Source organism: Chinchilla lanigera, unplaced genomic scaffold (genome assembly GCF_000276665.1).
Source record: "Chinchilla lanigera isolate Chin_1 unplaced genomic scaffold, ChiLan1.0 scaffold00101, whole genome shotgun sequence".
NCBI classification, from domain to species: domain Eukaryota; kingdom Metazoa; phylum Chordata; class Mammalia; order Rodentia; family Chinchillidae; genus Chinchilla; species Chinchilla lanigera.
Window position 1 is genome coordinate 6,143,014 of NW_004955502.1, and position 9,965 is coordinate 6,152,978.

The 9,965-nt window shown below is 39.2% G+C and overlaps 1 pseudogene; it reads left to right on the plus strand.

The window, feature by feature from the left end:
* The first annotated feature begins 2,194 nt into the window (after positions 1-2,194).
* Positions 2,195-4,395, plus strand: LOC102014586 (annotated as a pseudogene).
* The last annotated feature ends 5,570 nt before the right edge of the window (positions 4,396-9,965 follow it).

Here is a 9,965-nt window from a genome sequence, read left to right on the forward strand (position 1 = left end):
ATATTTGAAGGGAAGGGTAAAACTATACATTAATAATTATAGAAACAATCAATTAATTAATATAAAGGAGTGAATATCCATGGATAGAAAATATGTAACAAAAAGAAAGTCTTGTCGTGTACTCAAGAAACTATGACGAAATGCATTCAAACTGATTGGTAATGCTTAAGGTATCTTCTATTGAAACTTAGAAACAGATCAGTGGAACAGATGAGAAAAATATTAAGTAGATTATTGTAAATATGAAAATTTAATATGTAAAAATAGTTCAAATCAGTTCAAAGTATGTAATGAATACTTGACAACTACTAAGTTTGGAAACATCCTTCAGCAAATAAATAAGCAAATACATCCCTCTTGGATTAAAGTTTTAATGTACAAATGAAGTAATAACATTTTAAGGGATCAAACATATATTCTAACACATTTGCTACAGAAGACATTTTTTCCATACTAGAAATTGAATCTAGAACTTTTACATGGAACTACAGTCCCAGGTCTTTCTTATTTATTTGTTTGTTTGTTTGTTTATTTATTTATTTTTAAAATCTTGAGACAGAGTAATCAAAGTCTCTGAGTTGTCCAGAAGTGACTCAGATTCAATCTCCCTAAGTGCTGGGATTATAAATGTGCACCACCACACCCAGCCAGGGAAAACATAATCAGTACAAAGTTCTGAAGTATGGAAGAAAAATCTATTTTATTTTGAAAAAATTAAAAACAATTATGTAAGAAGGTATAAAAATATAAACATATATAAGTGAAGAATTATTTAAAATGTATTCCATGCAGATGTGTGGTGTTTAAGCTGTCAACTTGATTGGTTGGAGACCTACGCAGGGCACTGGTAAATCACAGGTCCGGGCTTGTCTGGGTGGGTGAAGGAGGCACGATCTTGCAATTTACCTGGTTCCTGGCTCCTTCCTGTCTGGCCCTGTTCCTCTGTTCTGCCTCTGGGCATCAGTGAAATTGCATTTTTGGTTCACCATGCTTTTCCTCCATAATGTGTCTTGGTTGGAGCCAGCGCACCATGGCTGAATTCTCCAAATCTGTGGGACAAACTAAACCTCTCCTGCTTTAAATTGCACATGTCAGGTATTTTGTCCAAGTGACTGAAAAGTTATTAACACGTATTAGCTCTTAGCACATATTAACTACAAGTGGATCAGAAATACAAAATCAGAAAAAAGATCTGAATATTCAACTGACAGGAGAGCAACTCAACTGACCACCAGACAGATTGATACTGAAATTCACTGGCAGTAATAAAGATGTAAATTTATGTAATATTGAAAGATTCCATTACACCCATCAAATTGTCAAAGTTAAATTAAAATATCACCTATTGCTAGTAGGGGAGGGAAAATGCATGCACATTTCTATGACATACAATTTATCACTACCTTTTAGGAAAGGAGTCTGACTATATCCATCAAAATTAAAATGATATAGATATACCACCCAGAAGTTTCAAGTATGGAAATATGCCTCAGAAATAAAAGCAGCAATAAATAAGATATGCTTACAAAAGCATTTATGATAACTGCTTAAAGTGAAAACAGTGGTGCTAAAGTCCATGAGCATCAAAGCAAAAAAGGAGTCAATAAATAACGTACATTTACTTCACAGAAATTTATAGTCCTGAAGAATGAATTGGAGATATAGTTGTTATTCTGTGAGCTACTAATGAGAAAAGTAAAATTTAGAGAAAGTTGTATAATACGATTCCATATCTTCAAAAGTAACATAGTGACAACATACCCTTATGTGAATGTAACCGAGTATGTGTGTGCTCGTGCTGATGTTAACCGTTACACGAGGAGAAAGCACAGCAAGTTGTGGATGTGGAGTATGTGGGGATATGGCAGAAATCATGAGTTTTAGAGGGAAGAGAGCACAAGGAAAATTCAAAATACTGTTCCTAACACAATTGTTTTGAAACAATTTACTCCCTCTTATAAATTGTACCACTAATATAATTCTAGAAAATGAAAAAATAAATAGACTACACTGGTCATTTGCATGATATATTTCAGATTTTAGGACGTTGAGGAATTATGTGTTCAGGATAGTCCTTTCATGGAAGTAAGCTGCCGCAGCCGCACAACCAAAGCCAGGAGAACGGCGGCCCCTGCACGACTGCAGGAGCTAGCAAGGCAGGCCGCAAGGGCTACCAGAGAGCAAAACATCACCAATGGGATCACACCAGGAGCTCTCTCAGTGTGACCCATCCCCATCACCAAACACATGCAGTTCCTCTGAGCTAATAGACTTGGATGTGGGAAGTTGGTATGAACCATTTTCTCCACATTGGTTTTATTGTAAGATAGTAGAGTCTAAGGAGCAGGGTTCCTTTGAACTCTAGGGATTCCAGGAGCTTGAGGAGGCATTTATGGCTCTGGAAAAGATTGTAATGGGAGAGCTGTCCCCACTGATGGGGACAGGTATGATGACCACTTGAGGGAAAGGATGCCATATGCTGTATCCTGGGATGAACATGCATCAGAAGTGGCACAATGTATCTGGTTTAACAAGGGAGACAAAGACAAGAAATATATTCATACTGAGAAGGCTTCAGCTAAGTTTGGAGGAAATTTATATGGTTGCTGTGACTCTGGATGAATGGAAAAAGAAACTGGAGTTTCATAACAGCAAAATTATGATAGCACACAATCCAAAGCTCATGATGCATTATCAGAGAGTTTTAGGATCTGATGAATGAGATTCAACACCCACTGACCAAGGTCAGCCAAGATCAGTGAAGAGAGGTTTGAGAACATCCCTGTTGGCATTCAGGGTAGAGAACCTTTACAGATAGATTACTTGGTCTTTGTAGTCCATGGGATTGGACAAGCTTGTGACCTCCCATTTCAAAGCATTATACAGTGTGTTACTTATTTTTGTAATTGTTTTCCTTGACTTGCTACAGACACATTTTAAGAAAGCTCAAGAAAGTCAGCAGATTAGAAGAGTAGAATTTCTTCCGACTGATGTAACTATAGATGGGTAGCAAATAACCTTGCCCAGCATTAACTGCCCCAGGCACTTGACCAAAGACATGGTTGGTTCTGGTTGTCTTCTACAACAGCCCCAGGCTATTATGGATCAAGTAGTTTCTAAAATGAACTCAATATACTTATATACACATTTTCTACAGAATCATCCTGATTTCAAAGGGGTGTATCCATTGCTGGTCATAGTTTAGGTTTGCTCATATTGTGGGATACCCTAACAGATCAGAGAGATTCTTTAGGGGCTGTTGACTGTTAAAAGAATTTGCTAAATGTTCTGGATAATGCAGATACACCAACACTGGAGGAAGATTTGAAGAAACTTCTACTCTGAGAAGGAGAAAGTAGATAAGGAAGCTCTCACTTTATATTCAGAGATTACAGGAAATGGCAACTTCCTTATAGCCAAGAAAGAAGTTGTTAAACTATTTCAGCACCAGAGGAAATTCTCTGGGTATTAACTGATCAACCATACAGTCAGGTTCAAGGTGAACATCCTCAAAGAATCTGAATCCTGCAGCGGTACAGATGATATGAGAAATGATGAATATCCAGATGCCGGCATTGGGCATGTATCTGTAAAGTATCCTTATTCTTCTACAAGCCAGAGATCTTTGCATTTGGATCTCCCATTGGAATGTTCCTTACTGTCTGAGGCCTAAAGAGAATTGATTCCAACTATGAATTTCCAACATGCAAAGGTTCTTCAATATTTATCATCCTTCTGACCCTGTGCCCTACAGGACTGAACCAATGGTGGTTCCAGAAGTGGAATGTGAGCCAAAGCTAAGCCCACATCATAGAAGAAAAAAGAAAATTTGCTTAGGACAGAGAGAGAACTTGACCAAAATGAGTATGGACCTTAACAGTAACTGTCTAGGATCACTGTAGATGGCCTAGAAGTCTTTCACCAGAGTTCCTTATTTTTATATATTGCCTTATAAGCTTCAGGCAGTACAGAAGAAGCTAAAGCAAAACCTGGGTCAAGCAAATTCGGAGAAGGCCAGTATCATTAACAGAGCAGACACCTGTGCAGCAGGTGAAGCGGAAGCTCCACCCATCGACGTGGGAATGCTGAGTACAGGCCAGTGCATTGACTGCATACTACAGGAGAAAGCCACTGAACATTTTAATGAATATTTATTTGCTTTAAAAAGTCAGCAATACTCCCGGGAATCTGAAGCTAGTGTTGCTGGTGTTGCTGGTCCTCAGAGAGAGCTACCAAGCCCAGCGTGTCTTCCTTGACCAGCTCTTACATAGAAATGACCTATCGTTGGCTGCTTTGCACCAACATTCAGGAACCTTTCCCCAGAAAATCCACCTGTTTGTCACTGCAGTTTCCTCTCCTCTGCTGCAACATTTCCTGCCACTTACTCACTTTTGAGGTCTGGGGAAAATAAACTTCCATTTTGAAAGTCAGTAGGAACAACCAAGGTGGTCCTCGGTGTTGCACCTGAGATCTTCCCATTGAATTGCATTCCCAGACTCTTTTTGTTTTCTTAACTTTGAGATGGAATCTTGCTAAGCTGCTGAATAGCTCAGGCTGGACTCAAATGTACAGTCATCCTGCATCAGCTGTCCAGAGTGCCAGGATAACAGACAGTTGCCTCTACACCAAGCCAACCCTATTAGTTTTTACCACTTGCTTTATGTAAACACTTGCCATTCCTCGTACCTGGGAGCACTTGTGTCTTTGAAACTCTAGTGATGGTACATAAGTATACAAATGCCACACTTTATTGCTTACTACGGGAGACAACATACAGACTATTTTTGGTTTGACTTGTTGAAGTTGTTAAGAAATTTTTATAGGATATTATTCCTTAACTTTAGAAAAACCTCTAATTTGGAAGCAGATTATTGAGATTTAGATGGCATGTTGAGATATATGCATCACTAGTGTTTCTTGAAACCAAAGGATAAGCCTAAATGGATATAAGAAAGGCTGCGGGGTGACTTTTTGAGACAGCATTTCTTTCCTGTGTATGCTGTGTAAAGAAAGATTAAAGTGTAGCTTAATAAAAGTATTGATTAAATCTCTTACAATAAACAGACTTATTGCTTGGAAGTATTGATGCTTTCCAATGTTTTTACAAATGTTTAAGCTGCTGTAAGTCTAAACAGAACAATTTAGTTATATTATATACATATTTGTAAAGCAAGATGTTGCACGTTGTAGACCTAACCTTTTATACCACACTCCAAACTGGGAGACTGTAGATGAATTTTCACTTCATTCACTTAGTTATCTGATACGAGCTTCTACTTTTTTTTTTTTCTAGTAGTAGAACTGGGCCTGGGGCCTTTGCACTGAGCTATGTTCCTAGCCCTTCTATTTTCTGTTTTGATTTAGGGTCTCATTTGTCTGCTCAGGCTGAGCTTGAACTTGTGAATCTCCAGTGTCAGCCTTGCAGAGCATGGAGATTACAGGTGTGTGTCAACATGCCCCAAAGAGCTTCTATTCTTATGCTGAGGGTAAAGCTGTAGAAAGTGAGAAAGCTGAAACTCATAGCCTTTATAGCTGCTTAGATTGTAAACAAGGTCCTTTGGTGGTGCATTTGTGGTGAAACAGAATTTAAGTCATCTGACATTCCACTAGGATGTGTTAGATTTTTCTTTAAAACCATTTTGGAAGCCAGAAGTGGTGGTGCATGACTGTAACCCCATCACTCTGGGCAGCTGAGGCACAAAGATTGCAGGTTTAAGTCCAGCCTGGGCAACCCAGTGAGGCCTTATCTCAAAAAATGGAAGTAACTGTATATATAGCTCAGTGGGAGGGCCCTGGTTCAATCTGCATCAACACACACACAAACACACACACACACACACACACACACACAAGAACATCATTGTCTTCTTAGGTGCTGTAATCCAGAATCCTTATTTAAAATGCTCTTGTCACTGGCAATGTTCTTTGAGCATGTAGTTTGGCTGGGGAAGTTCCTTACTGTGAAATAATAATCAATACCCATAGGGCCCAAGGGAAGGCTACTGCAGAGTCACTGTCAGCTTAGTAAAGCAGTGGCACTTAATACTCACTGTAGTCATCCCTTAAACAACAATTGTCTTTATCTTTTTATGATCCAAAAGGAAAAAGGTAGTGAACTACTGCTACCCAAAGGCTATGAAAGGAAGGGAGGAGTGTGCAGGTTAAGCCTGGCCTTTCCTTACATGTGCTTATGAATTAGGGCTGAGTGAAAGTTACTGAGAAGTTACAGATACATGGATCACTTCGCTGTATAAATTCCAAATAAGGGCCATTGACAATTAGGTAGCACTTGCACTTGTTAAAAGGTAATCCTTTGTCAAATTGCTGTCTGCAATTTTACATTTACTTTCCACATTAACAGAATAAGTGCTATTTAAGAGTAAACTAAAAGATAACCAAGAATGGATCCTTGTAACCAAAGATGGACAGCCTGACCCTGACATCTAGGTGAGCTACTGTACTAAGAAACATTCCTGCCAGGTGTGGTGGTGCTCGCCTCTAAGCAGCACGCTGATGCAAGAGGATTGTTGTGAATTCAAGGTCAGCCTGGGCTATATTTTAAGTTCAAGGTCAGCCTGAACTATATAGCAAGACTGTGTCTTATAAAACAGGACAAACAAAACAACTACAAAAAGAGAAATATTTCTTTCCTAGTAGTAAGAGGAGGTAACTATAAAAGAGCTTTATGTCATCCACCTGTATAGTATCATGCCTATATAACACAGGAGAGTAAGCTTGGTTCAAACCCTTTGTTCTCTGACAGATTACTTAGATTGCTGCCCTTGTATCATTTGCAGTCTCTTGACTGATCTTACTTTGGAACTACTGTAACACCATTCTGTATATATTCTTAGCTGCAGAACTATTGTTGCTTATCTCAGTGAAAGGTTGTTTGCATGGAAAGATTAATGCACTCATTACCTTGCTAATATTTTGTACTTTTGAAATGCTTGTGTTTGTGATTATATTTAAAACTTTAGTAAATGTTAAAATAAAATCAGTTAAAATAATAAATACACACATATTTCTTAAATATGCTTGTATTATGAATTAACTGAACCAAAGATGTGGAAAAATAAAATCTATAACTGATTGTTAACATTGATTATCATAAGATGGTAAGAACAAATTAAAGATATGCTTTGAGAAATAAGTAAGTTTTTCTTTCATAAGATTTTGTAGCAAATTACCTAACATTACAAAAAGCATTTATTAACATGGACACTTGCAAAATAATAAATAAAATTTAAGAGCAGAATTTTTTATTATATATATATTTTTTATTTCAGATTACTCTGATTAAAGGCTTTGATCTGTGTTTCCATTGAGGATATTGAGCTAACCCAGTATTTTTCTCTTAAATTCATGGGAGATTAATATGTGAGTCATTTTCTTCCTAAGACTTTATCCCTTTTTTTTTGACTGAGAATCAAACTCAGGACCTAGGGCTTGCCAGGCAGGTGCTGTGCCCCTCAGCTATATCCCCAGCCTTGTATTTTCTTATCTATTTAACAAATTTTATTGAGTACACACACTATACATGAGACTCAGTACTAGGTATTTGTCACACAGTGATTTAGGAAATACAGTTTTTATCTTAACTATTGAGAACAAACTTCATAAAGGTGCGTGCATACATTGATACAGTGCTTCTCTAGGAGGAAATGAATAGGGTGTTGCAATAGAGAACAAGTTGGGGAATGGGTCACTTAGGCTATAATAGAAAGCTTCTTTGAGTAAGGACATTTTAAAATGCAACTGAGAGAAGAAAGCACACTCCAGGCAGAAGGAACAGAATATGCACAAGTTCCCAGGTGGAAACAGATGCATGTGTTTGGGGAGAAAAGAAAGATGACTGCATCTTCAATTTTTTAGTTGTGGTTCTCTTCTGGAACCAGGTGTATGCCTGTAATCAAGAGGCTGAGGCAAGAGGATCTCTAGGGGTTAAAGTTTAGCCTGGGCTCCACAATGAGTTCAAGGTCAGCCTGAAGCACATAGCAAGGCTCTGTCTCAAGAAACAAAAGGGTTGTTGTGATTTCTTTGTGGCAAAGAATTTGGAAAAGGGCAAGGTGAGGAATGAACCTTCTCAAGTTGAGGATATAGAACATGTTCCCCTGGGCCACGCTGTTTGTATTAGTAATATAGGGCAGTGGAAAGAGTCCGTATCTGTGCTTTTAGAGTGGGAACATACAGACTGACAGATGAGGAAGTGAAAGAAATAAACGTTAATTTGTACATTTTAAAATTTAATTTTCATTGGTACATGTTTGCACTGCATGTTTATGTTTCTTGTGTGGTGCTGGTACATCTACATTAATAAATCTTAATTCTTTTTTTATCCTCTTCCTCTCTGTCCCCCTTCTCTCTGTCACTTGGTTTCTGTACCATTTGAGAAAAATGAGCTATTTGCTCGTATTTACATTGTGGTGCTATGTACTAATACGGGGGAAAGCTTGGAAGCATATTTAACACGGTGCCCGAAGCAGACACTGCGATCACATACAGCAGGGTCCTTAGAAGGTGACCCCAGAAACTCAGATAAGGGACTGAGGAAGCAGCAAGGACAGACAAAGAAACTGGAACTGGGTATGTTCCCAGAAAGACTAATACCACAGCCTCATTACTCAGACCCCACCAAAAAACTCAAGAAACAAGCCCAGATTCCTGAGCATCATCCAGACTATGGTGTTTATTTGTATACCAACTCCCATCTGTACTCACTGTGGGTAATTCATTCTCCAGGATCTGGTCGGAGCATACCCTACTGTCCAGAGAAAGCCCTTAGATAAAGGTTGCGTGTTCTGAAAGTTGGATATCAAGCTGGCAAGAAGTGAAATGGAAGGCCGAGGAGACACTGGCAGAGTACGGGTAGTGTCTGCTATAGGCTTTAGGAAGAAACTTGAGACCTCAGCTTTAAGTAGCAGAATGCTATGAAACAAAGAGGAAAACATTTCAAGTGTATATTGGAAAAATAAGAACAGAGCATAGTGCATTATACTAGCTGTTTGATTTGTTGAGTTTTAATAGGTATACTTAAAGCAATGTGAAATGATAAGGCGATTGGTCTGTCCTCAGACTAGAGGCAGCAGACAGCAAGTTAGGGCACTTGATGGTATAGAGGCAAAACTGAAAGTGGCTCAGTACTGGTCACTGAGAAACTCCAACTCAGAGCTCACATAAGGTGCAAAACTGGCAAAGAAGACCTAGAAAAGCAGCCAGGAAAGTGGTAAGGGATCCAGGAAAGTGTGTGAAAGAGAGATGAGAAGAGTACTGAACTGTGCAGGAGGACAGCAAATGGTGGAAAAAGAGGCCCGAAGCTTATTTTCTGCCCCAAAGAAAGTTCTGCTTGTGACTATCTGTACACAAGACCACATTTGTGAAAAATAAGGTCTTACTACTCCCCACTGTCTGTCCTCCACTTTGGTCCTTGTTTACACTTTGGGATTCTCACACAGGAGAAATGGGCAATATGCAATATTGGACCCGTGTGACTTGAGATGGATGTCTGGCTCCGCCAGCATTCATTCCAGTACGCCTCTCAGAGTCAGCACTTACTTCACCTCAAAAGGAATTCCAGGGGAAACGGCGTGGTTAGACTGCACTGAGTGAACTAGGAGCACAAAAGAAGACAAGGCTCGGAGCAAACAGTACAAGGGTCTTGTTGGACCCTCTCTTACTCCTCCTGGAGGCACCTAGTCAGAATAACTAGCAGCATAGCCTATTCACAAACCTGAACTGGCTGCTGCTCAAATACTTGTGAAAAATTTACTTGGCGTGAACCCCTCGATGACCAGACTTACATGCTACCTGCTGGTCCTACCTCAGGAGGAAGACGCCCACTCCCTAGGCAGGGAGAGCATTTCAGTAAAGCATAGGGGATGGACCTGCAGCATCTCCTCTGCTTATCAAAATGGGGGCTCAGCTCAACACCAGCCAACCCCACATTCTCACTTGAGGAAGGAGAT